Below are 12,479 nucleotides of genomic sequence, written 5' to 3'. Positions count from 1 at the left end.
ACCATACGGAAAAAATCCCCAAAGATGGGGTTTTTTTTGTTAAAACCCACCCGAAATTGTTTTTAAAAAACTTCAAAAAGAAACAGAACGGGAAAAAAACAAGTTGGTTTGATTATTTGAAAAATACACAATTTTCACGAAGAATGGGTTTAAAAGAATGTTTCCAAGAAGGTTTTTAAATTTTAACAGTGAAACAATTTAGAAAAAATGACTTTAAAAATTTATTCGAAAGATATAGATAATAAAAAAATTTCTAAATCAATATAATTTTATTAGGTGCGTTTTAAAGATTTTTCTATAATATATTATTATGATGGTTAAAAGAAAGGTAGATAGAAAGATTAGCCAAAATTTTCTGCACTTTAGGAGAAATAATGAACGATGAAAATTATAAAGAAGTTTTTTAAAAGAAAAAATGTTATTAAATCAAAACTTTATCAAATATTAGCGATGAATATAAAAATCCGTTTTGATAAATTCAAAAAAGTTTTAGTCCTTACTTTTAAAAATAATTTTTTTAATGGAAATGTGGTTGTCTATTAACTGAAGAAGAAAATGATAAGTTAGTGATTGTCCCCAACCAATAAATTATCGAAACAATCCCAAAAAAAATTTTGTACCCACTGGATACTAATGAAGAAAAAAAAAATAAAGCATTAAAAGCACTAAAAAATTTGGTATTAATGCTGGGGTTAAAAAAAATGTTTGTGAAGGGACAAACCGAGTAAAATGTGGAATATCAAAAGTTAAAGGAAAAAGATTAAATTTAAAAATTTTATTTTTCAAAAAAATAATTTAAAAAATTTATTTTTTTTATTTTTTTAATTTTTTTTTTTAACCTTTTTTGCTTGAAAATTTTTTTTTTAAATATAATTAAGATGGAAATCGAGAGATTACAAACAAAATTATAAGAAATTTGAAATTAAAAAAATATTTTACAAATCCAAAGAATCTTTTTTATTAACGACCTTTTTGAAATACTTAAAACTGAATTAAAACTTTAAAGGTATAAAAATAAATGTTTTTTTAAAAAAAACTTTTGCAAAAACGGGGTTAAAAAATGATACAATATATAAATCAGCTTTTTTTCAATCAAAGGCTTTTGAAATTATTAAAACAACGAAATAAAAAAAATTTTCATCAAGCTTTTGATGAATAATAAAAAGAATTGGTAATTGGATTTTTGAAAGGAAATGGGTGGGAATAGATCAGTTGATGTCATTTATAAATAGATATAAGTATAGCCTTGGGGCTTCAAATTATTTAGAATTACCAAAAAACCTTACAAAAAATCCAATGAAAGGATTAATAAAATAAAGAAAAGATGATAATGATGTTTTAGATGGTTTTTAGCTTTCAAAATTTCTGTTCAAAAACATTTTGAAAAAAGTTTAAATTTAAAAAAAATAAAACGACTGATTATACTGGAATTAAAAATTTCCCGTTAATTAAAAACAAATACCCAAATAAATTTTAAAAGAAATATCATTTAATTATTTGGTATGAAAAAAATTTGTATTTTTCCATTGTAATATCAAAAATATCAATACAAGAACACTGTGACTGTTGCTAATTTCAATGATAAAATAAATGGGTAAAATAAATTTATAAAATAATGATGATGACGAAAAACCTCAAGAACGTAAACCAAAATTTGTTTGGAAAAAAAGACTTTAATAGATTATGTTTAATAAAAACCCAAAAATAACATAAAAAAATTTTTGTAAAAATTTTTTACAGAATTTTACCAAGAAAAATATTAAATGAACCATCCAAAATGTTTAGCTATTAATTTGGTTCCCCGGGGTAAAAATGCAAAGAGGGGAAATAAATACAATTTTAAAAATTTCATAAAGGGTTTGCAGTACCTTTTGTAATTTATGCTGATTTTGATCAAAAACTAAAAAAATTTTAACTGCTTTAACATCAACTGAAATTTTTTATGAACCATATCAAATCATATAATTGTGGTTACGGGGTAAAAGTTGTTTGTTGTTTAGAAAATATATAAACCAAAACCCCGATTTTTTAAAAGGGCTAAGCAGTTTGTAAATTTTTTTGAAAAAAAAGTTTGAGGAAGAGGAATATTGTAAAGAAATATTTAAAGAACGTTTTAACAAAGAAAAAGAAAGTCTAAAAAAAAATTCAACCCAATTTTAAAAAAAAAAAGTTTTGTCATTTCTGTGAAAAGTTTTAAAAAGGGAAGTGCAGTACGGGGGTCATTGTCATATAACAGGAAATTAGAGGGGAAATGCTCATCAGAAAGTAATATTTAAATTTTTGACTAAAACATAAAATTCCTGTTATTTTTCTAATTTAAAAGGTTTGCGGTCATTTTATTATCAAAAAATGGGAAAATTTTTAAAAAAAAAATTAATGTTTTTCCCAAAAAAAATATGGAAAGATATATGGCATTTTGATTTCTGACTTTTTCTTTTTTGATTATTCCCAATTTTTGTCTCATCATTGGTAACTTAGTAAAAAAAAATTCCAAAAATTTTAAAAATTACTCAAAAATTTGAGGAAATGTTGAATTTTAAGACAAAAGGTGTTTATCCTTGATTTCATGGATTCATTCAAAAAATTCAAAAAAACAGAATTTTCCTTCTAAAGAGATTTTATTAATTTTAAATGAAACAAAAATTTTTGATAATGAATACGCTGCTAAAATATTTGGAAAAAATTTAAAAAAAAAACACTGGGGAGAAATCGATTTTTTAAAAAGAGTTTACTTTTGTGTTTTTTTTGAAAATTTTTGAAAACTAGTTTGAGTACTCAAATTAATCCCTTGTATTATTTTTTTAGTCCCGGGGGTTGTTGGAGAAAAGTTAAAAATGACTGGGAATTAAGTTAGATTTAATAATGTTTTTGATTGTTTCTTTTTTTTTTAAAAGGGACTGAGAGGAGGAATAAGTTTATTTAAACAGATACATTAAAAACAAACAATAAATATATGAAGATTTAAAATTTAAAAAAAAGAAAACAAATACTTTTTTTACCTCGAGCCCAAAAACCTTTCGGTTTGGGGTATGTGCAAAACCCTTTTCCCTGGAAACTTTTAAAAATTTTTATCCGAAAAAACAATTTAAGAAATTAATTGCAAAAGTAAAACTAACTTTTAGTTTAATGTGATCTTGAAAATCCAAAAGATTTTCATAAAACCCCCAAGTTTTTTCCTTTTGCCCCGAAAAAATTAAATACCAGTAATGGGTTTTGATTATAGTAAAAATAATTTTAAAAGAATTGAAATAGGGGAAAAGTAAGTAAAAAAGTTGTTCCCAAATTTAATGAAAAAACAAAAATTTTGTAGTTCATTATAAAAAAATCTTGAAAAATTTACACAATTGGGGTTTAAAAATAACAAAAATCATAAAAAAAATTTAAATTTTGACGAAAGCCCCTTTGGTTTTAAAAAAATATATTGATTTTAATACTCAAAAAAAATTAAAACAAAAATTCATTGAAAAGGGCTTTTTTAAGTTAATGAAAACTTGTATTCGGGAAAACGATGGGAATTTACGCAAGAGGGGGAAAATTAAATTAAAAAATGATGAAAATTTTTATTAAAAAAAAAAAGCCAACCTTTATTTGTTAGTTCAACGATGTTTAAATCTAACCCTTTTTGGGGGTTTTAGAAAAAAGAAAGTTTGTTATTAAACAGACCTTGTTATGTTGGAAAGTGCATTTAGTTTATAAAATTTTTTAAAGTTGTTTTCATTATAATTTATTAAGGGAAAAATCGGGGAATTGTAAATATTATTCATGACAAAAATTTTATTTTGTTATGAAATTAAAAAAAGTGCTATAAAGACTTTTATAAAGGGCCCAAGTTTATTTGATAATAGTGATTACGATAACAATTTAAAATTTTATTCGATATTTTAAAAAAGTAAATTTGGAAAAAATTTAAGATGAAGGGGTGAGTAAATTGTTGAATTTGTTGGTTTAAAAAGTAAAATGTATTTTATTTTTTAAAAAGAAATTACATTTAAAAAATGTAAGGAATTAAAAAACTTGTTGTTACGAAAAACAATAGTTCATAAAATTCAAAGATTACTTGTTAATTCAACCAAAGTAATCACACTTTTAAAGTTATTCGTCTGATAAACAAATCTTTCCAGTTATGTTCTAATATAATAACCTCTTGATCATGTTATGACGATTAAAAGTCTATTCTTGATAATGGTCTTGATACATTAGCTTATTCTTAAAGTAATTAAAGTTTTATAAAGTTGTTATAAAGTTTTTATTAAATTATAGAAACCATACATTGTAAATGAATATTTTTAAACCGTTTAAAGAATTAATAGAAATAACATCATTACTTTTAAATTTAGTAGCAAATTAATAGACATAGATCATTTTTTCTGTGATTTTTTAATGATAAACTTTGAAGAATGAATTTCTTTAGTTTTGTAGGTTTGTAAAAAAATTTTAGCTTCTCCGTTATCTAAGTTAATTGCATCAAAAAGAATAATTAATATGCAAATTAAAATTATTCTTACATTTATACCTTTTTGAATAAACAGGACTAGCATTTACAGTTTTCCATTGAAATAATCACCATCAGGCTCTTGAGTATAAATGTAAAACATTGGAGGTTTTTATTAATTGCCTTCATTTGTTTTTCTATTTTATTTACTTTTTTCATTTATATATTGATATCCCATTATATAATATTCCAGTAAATAACTTGTCCTTTTTTATTAAAATAATTTATAATAGTTTGTCATTTACTCTTTGATATTAATTTTAGGCATTTTATCAATAAATCATACAACGGTACTTTATCTGGTAACATTTTAATGAAAAATACACAATAATATCCGCAAAGCAATTGTTTTGTCTTGATATTGAACATTGTTGTATTTTACATTTGGTATATACTAATTACTTTTTGGAGGAAGTCCAAATGTGTCGAAATACATGTTTTTAAACAAACCCAATGTGTTCAGGACCAACAGAGTAGTCCAAATTTATAATTGCCACCACTCGTCCTTTTCTTTTATTTTAGTAAAATTATTTCTATGAAATGCACCCCTAAAGTTTTAATTTTAATTGTTTTTCCCACATTGTTCAATTTCAAAGTTAGAAATAGTTTGTTTATAAATTTTTTTTTTTGACTATAGGAATTCGTCTGTAAGGTTCGTTTGAGAATTTCAATCGTAATCTTTTCCACTAACAAAAATGTAATCAAAGTATTCTAGACTAGCAGCCAACATACCTAAAAACCCACGTCTTGTTTTGTTTTGTTAATTTAATCACTCACAGTCCTATAGTGCTTTCTTTGATTAGGTGTAAGATATGGTGATATCTATTTCCTTATAATAGCTACTGAAATCATACCATTTCCAAGTATTTTACTAACACCGTACTGCTGCCCAGACAAAGCACCAATGCCTAAAGGGGGCTAATATTTTTGGAGATATTTTGCTGCCATTGGAAGAAAGAATGGTTTTTCCAACAAACCAGCCAACGCTCCTTAACAAATCCACCATTTGACCTTGAAGGCATCTGTGTTTTTGAAATGTAATTCTTAATCCCTTCTGATTATAACGCTTTTTTATTGATTAATTGTGTTTTGTAAGAATCAAGGGAAGTTCCACGTAATTGTTATGTTTTAATCTAAAATTATATGGGATTTTGTGTTAGGCTCGGCTAAATTTTTCTTTTGTCCATCTGTAAGGTGTAATTTTTATATTCAAATAATGATACCATTATATACTTTATATTTATTTTAAATTTTTTACTTTAGTGTTAATTAATTTTATTTTAACAATACAAGTTTCATTCCATAGTATTATTTCAACTGTTCCTAATCAATACAAGTGCGAAACACGAATATTAGCTGGCTGGTGGAATATTTAAATTTAGCTGTTAATGTACTGTTTGTTAGGACTTCTGTATTGCTTCCTTTTTATTACAAGTTAAAGGAATAAATCCAAACATTTTTGAAAATTTGATCTTATTTAAAAGACGTCCAGTAGTTTTGGTATTTTGTTTTTATAATAAATAATTAATTACATCATCATATATTCTTGATATACTTGTGTATCTGTTTTATGGAGAAAAAAACACCATTACCAACTCAAGACGACAGGAGCTAAGAATGCAAATATTTATTATCCATTAATTGAAATGTATCTAATAAAGTGGGTTATGTTCTGTGATATTACTTTGATCAGTCGTTTTAAATAAACAATACATGTTGTGGTTTTATTACACCAGCCGTTATTCTAAAGGGTATATTAGTTTGTTGTGTATCAGGATTGCGTCATCATTCCCGAAGGTATTGGACCATCTTGCTTTTTTAAATCTTTCGTCTAGCAATAGATCAAACCAAATTCAGTAAAAACCAAACGTGGAACCCATAGAATTATTTTTTAACAATTTACCCTACTGGGTCTCCGCCCCAGCTCTAAAAATTAATTCATCATCATCTGTCAACTGCAGTGTTATTTGAATTTGACTGGGAGGTATAATTCGTTTCTAAAACTTGAAAAAATGACAATAATATTTAATGGAATCTAGCATTTACCTCATTATTTTTCTTGATATTAAATCCCTTCTAATAGCAAACCCCGAATTATTATCAAGCGGCAGCAACAGCAGTAGTATCTAAATAACATTATTCATTGTGTCCAGTGATTTTGCATAATATTCAGATAGTTCAACAAACCTTCCATTTATTCTTGTATAAATCTATTACAATCATAAACAATTTTTCCATTTGGTTTAAACTCACTAAATGATCAATTAATGAAGCTGCATTATTAATAGAGCGATTTGCTCCATCTATCAGCACCATCAGCAGTTATTTACTTTGAAACTTACTTCAAAATAAGAATTTAAACCAATCAATATGAAATTCGATATTAATGTAAAGTGATATCCGTGTTTTTGTTGGTAACATTTTCCCAAGACAGCTATAAAAGCTGTATCTAATGAATAGGAGTTAATCATATTTTCGCAATATTCTTTTGTTCTAAACATGTTAATATTATATATTATTTTTAGTTTTTATTAAGTTAAACTTTATTTTTTTTCTAGTTTTTATTTTAGTTTTTATTTTATTTTTTATTAAAGTTAAAACTTTATTTTTTATTAAAGTTAAAACTTTATTTTTTATTAAAGTTAAAACTTTATTTTTTATTCTAGTTTTATTTTAGTTTTTATTCTAGTTTTTATTTTAGTTTTTATTTATTTTTTTAGTTTATTTTTTATTTTATTTTGTTATTTATTTTTATTAAAGTTAAAACTGTATTTTATAAATAATTGTTAATACGTTTTTGTTGAGCTAAAGTCCAGATATTGACAATATTCTATTATTCTTATATGAAGATCCTCTCATTATGCATTTTATTATTATTTTTTTTAAAATTTTTTAATTCTTTTGATTATATTTTCTTTGTAATTCCTAGCAATTAAATTACCAACTGCTGGAGAAGGTTCTTTTTAAATTTTTTCAACAATTTTTCGGCTGCAGCGAAATTTCCAAATTTGTTCCAACGTTTTTTGTTTCCCTTAAAGTGCTGTTTTCCTGTGTTCCAAAAGCTTTTTTTCCAGCTGGCAATTGAGATGCAACTCCGCTTTGAAAACAATTTCGTTAAAAGTGTCAAGATACCGGTTACATGTATGATTTCTCCCTGTGTGAGCATTCAACATAAAATAAAGGTATTCCTTTATTTTTATCATAAAACTTTCTTGTACATTATATAAAACTAAAATCATATAATTCATCTTTCTTTAAAATTAGTGTAAAACTTGTTTCAACCTCATTAAAATTAATTATTCTACCAAATACATCTGTAATATATATTCTAATTGAATTTTAATATATTTATTATTTCAGAATATCCAATCTTTGTGGTTCTTTTGAAATGGTAATAAGTATTGTTAAAATCTCAGACTTAAAGCATAGATAATATCACTAAAATACCCTCAACAACGGAATTATCCCAAATAAGATCACCAATGAAGATAAAAGGTAGCCAAGAGTTAGTTATATTTGGTGTTTTTAGTTCCCCATCAGTTTTGTCTATTTTTTTTTCTCAAATCCAAGCAATGTGATGAAAAATTTGATATTCCAAATCCAACTTAAAATTACTGTAATTGAAATCACAATCTTAAAAACTACTTAAATCAAATTCCAAACTTATGGAGCAATTTTCTGATTATCAACTTCATAATCACCATTACTTTTAATGTTTCTTAAATAATATTAATATCTGTGAACTGTAAGAACATTGTAAATATAATATCTTTCCAAATCCTTACCATTATGATAACGAATTCTGTTATTGTTCATATGCACACTAATATTATGCCAAGAATAGGTCATAGTGTTAATACTATCCAAAACCAACAACATAAGTTTTATTTTTATCTAAATTAAAGATACGACTAAAACTGATTGTTAAAATCACCGGTTTATTTTTATATCTTTAACTGTTTAGAAACTAATACTATTTGTGTTCCATTTAGATATAATTAAAAACTTGATAAAATCTAAATTCAAGAAACATAAATTTTTAGATAACTTTCATGTTGGTCTGGTGGTAACAATGTTTTCATTTTAATAGTTATTCAAGTATTCTAATACCTTCATTTTTTTAGTCTTCATATTATTATCAGCAATCAATGGAACCACAAATTACCTCCACGTATTAACCAATTTTTTTGGATTACATGGACAAACGTCATACCTTGTGTTCCTCTAATTACTTTTTTAAATGTCAAGATTTTTATTGCTAGGTAATCCTGACTTTTATGTTAATTCTTTGATTTGTAGTGAAGATTAATGCTTGTCTTATTGTTATATCTTTTATAATCAAATCAATTAAATAATCATCAACTTTAGTGGTAGGACTGCTTTTCCAGTTATTCTATCCTTAGCAATTAACTATTTGACCATAAATTTAGTTAAGTTAATAATTAAATTACCATAGTGTCCATTGGTGAAACTTTATATGGGGTTATGAATCTTATCCTTTCCTTTTCTAATTACCTCTGATTACATCAATCATTGTTGATAAGCGTTCACCATATATTTTAGATTTTTTTGTCGGATTTTAATCTGAAAAATAAACCTGCAGTCAAGGGTCTGCATTCTGTAATTCAATTATTTCATCTGGAATTTTTTACTGTTTTTATTATTTTACGGGACATGTCTTTAATTTTTCAGTAACCTGTCTTTTCTTGTTTATCATCATCTTTATCTTTGTAGTACTAACTCTGATAATTACAGGTAAGTTCCATTCTGATATTACATATTTATCATATTTGACATCTAAATTTATCACAAATTCTTCTTTCTGATTCATCAGTTGTTTCACCGATTTCTTCTGCGCATTCTTCAGGAAATTCTCTAGTGTCTTCAAACTCATCATCTTTATCATCCGAAACCATATGATCTTTTGGTGGTAAGAATCGTATTGGTTCTGGAATAGCTGTGGTTACACCCTGGTATGTTTGTATGTCTTTCATTTCATCACTAGAACGCTAATGCTCCTTAATCCAGGTAATGCTTTTAACTGACTTGATAATTGGCTTTTTGACTTTAGATTTTTCAGTATTGTAGGTTTATAAATTTCAGTATTAACATTTCCCGATTTGTAGTTCTACTTTTCTTATTTTTATTCTCATTATCTTCTCTAAGATTTTATCATTCTTTTGCCCAACTAAATTTTTCTATTATTCATTTCATTAAGTTTGAGCATTTATATAATAATGTAGATAATGTAAAATAAGGCTTAAAATAAATGTAAGATACTGTAAGGGATATTGTAAAAAATGTAATATTTATAAAGGAAATTCCAAATTATGATACAAAAATGATAAATCCATAACTTTAAACATTATCCCTTTTTGCCAGATTCAGTTTTAGATGTTAATATGTTGGATCGTGGATCTGGAAAAACAAATACATAATGCATATACTTCGAAACTCTATATATTATGATTAAGTTATACTTATATGATAAAAACCTAGAACAATATAAATATCAGGACTTTAATTAAACAACTTAGCCCAAATTGCAACAAAAATTAAAATAGATCCAAATGAAAATACTTGAATATTAGCTGATCCCGACCAAATTGAACCTTGTGAAAATCTTGAATCAGAAAAACAAAAGTAGTAAATTTGATGATTTTTTATGTGAAGATTAACAAGTCAAATGAAATACAAATACTTTATTCAGGACGTCACAAAAACTGTTGTTATTTATTTAAGGTCAGTCTTACTATTAACAAACACAAAGGATATTCGGATTAAACTGTTCAATATATTTATTTGAAAAGTCCAGGGAAAATGGGAAGGAAAATCATTAGGATTTGTGATGAACAAAATAGATCGTGATACTTTTGCTAATGTAACAAATCAAAAACATGATGTCTTATATATTGACAAACCAGGAAGTTTTTTAAAAAAAAAACTTATGGTAATATATATTAATATATAATGGGAGTTTTAATGATGTAAACAAAGTAATCAACTGACAGTATAAGTAAAGCTTTAAATTTGATATTGATTTAAGTGATTTAGCTACTTAAAAAACAATTCAAAAAAGCTTAAAAAGGAAACGGAATCGTATCTCACAAAGAAAATAAGGGAAAACTTGATAAAACAATAACAGAGCATTAGATATGGGAGGTAATGAAATAATCAACCAGGGAAATCCAAATTCACCAAAACGATGCAGTGTCCAAGACGGTTTGTGTTATAAAAAAAAATTCCAACGGAATAGATGACTATAAACTGAAGAATCAAAAGTATAAAATAACAAACACTAGAAGCAGAAGTAAAGAATATTGAAGAATTAACAAAAGATTTTAAAAAGAATTCATATTAATTAATCTAATTACAAGGTAAAAATGAAGAAGAATGAAAGCTGACTGATTCTATTCACGAACTGAAGAGAAAATTGATTTGACAGATGTTTTTTGATAACATAAAAAGAAGTATTTCCGTAATGTAAACATTTTATTCAACCCAAATTCAAGAATTAAAAGATAGTTATTAAACATGAGAACTAAAAGACAAGTATTATGAAGCTGAGAAAAGTTACAAAATATGGATCAGTTAGACATCAGAACAGAAATAAATAAACTACTACTGAAACGAAAATAAGCATAAGATTTATTAGAAATAATTTCAATAAACTTGCAGAATATAAATTCTGAATTGGAAAAGGCAGCTTCACAAAGAGGTGATGATATGATACAGCATTAGAGGATTTTAAAAAAGAGAATTCTAAATAGATGACTTTAAAAAACAAATTCGAACTTGGATTAGTATGTTGACAACGTCACAATTTAAACTAGGCAGAATAAGCATATTCAAAAAAAATTACAAGAAGATATAATGAATTTAATGATAAAATTAAAAAAATAAAATGATCGGACTCTGTAGTTGAAATAGCTAAACAAGAAGAAGCAATTTAAGATATAATGATCAAATAATGATAAAATTGAAAAAAAAACAAATGATTTTGGACTCGTAGTTGAAAATTCAGCTAAAAGGAGAAAATCATCACTGCCTAATACCCAAAGTAATTACTGCTAATACTAAAGCAAAACCGCTAATGTCGAAGAAATTACCACTAATCACCAAGAAATTACCAAAAGTAAAATGGTTTCTTCAAAAGAAACAAATTAGCTTAGAACAAAAGGTCTTGTTGTTGACAATTATCTGCTTCTGACGTTAGTTGCAACAACAAACGAGTTGAATGATTTAGCTGAAATAATCTTAACGTAAAAGAAAACAGGAAAATAGAAGAAAAATAGAAAAAGTAAAACATGAAGTGTTTCTCTTTGAATACATTAAAAATTTTTATGATATGTAAGAAAAAAAGTATTTAACGTCATGGTGCCTGGATATATGCAACATAAAAGATCTGGGCGGTTGGGTTATTAAATTATATTTCAATTAAGACCTGGAATTATCGTTCTAGGCTTATTAAAGATTTTATAAACACAAAAACAAGGAGATAAAATAGATGTACTAGATGTGACTGTGAAGGGGTGTTTATAGACGAAAAAACTGGAAAATTATATAAAGATATTAATATTTTATTACGGGGGCCATGCCCTAGGTGAACCAGAAAACGATGAAAAGCCCAATATCACATTGGATATTTTAGGTGTGGAATGATAGAGTTTCGGGGATGGTATTGATGATCTATTTTGGTAAATTTAGCGGAGTATATAATAAAAATAAGCAGCTGAGGCAGCTGAGGGACTTTGAACTGAGCAGTTAATATCTATGTATAATGAAAAAAAATTAAAATTTATTAACACAAGGGACAATGTTTGAATCATCCTTAAACGATTCAACATCTACAGAAGTAAATTTACTTATGAGGGTAGTACATTAGTCTACATATCGGATGAATCTATTAACGGATGTGGACGTGCCGATATAGCAAAATTTTGAATTAAAAGCTACTTAAAGTTTTTTTTAATGTACTATGTGTACC

At 25.6% G+C, this 12,479-nt stretch overlaps 1 protein-coding gene across 1 annotated transcript in view; it reads left to right on the top strand.

The window, feature by feature from the left end:
* The window catches only part of LOC123565408 (putative ammonium transporter 3), a 187,285-nt gene that overhangs the window by 81,921 nt on the left and 92,885 nt on the right, over nt 1–12,479 (top strand). The gene's annotated exons all lie outside the window — the stretch shown is intronic.

Source organism: Mercenaria mercenaria, chromosome 8 (assembly GCF_021730395.1).
Source record: "Mercenaria mercenaria strain notata chromosome 8, MADL_Memer_1, whole genome shotgun sequence".
NCBI classification, from domain to species: Eukaryota; Metazoa; Mollusca; class Bivalvia; order Venerida; family Veneridae; genus Mercenaria; species Mercenaria mercenaria.
The sequence above is the reverse complement of the archived record's forward strand: the minus strand, read 5'-3'. Positions and strand labels throughout refer to the sequence as shown.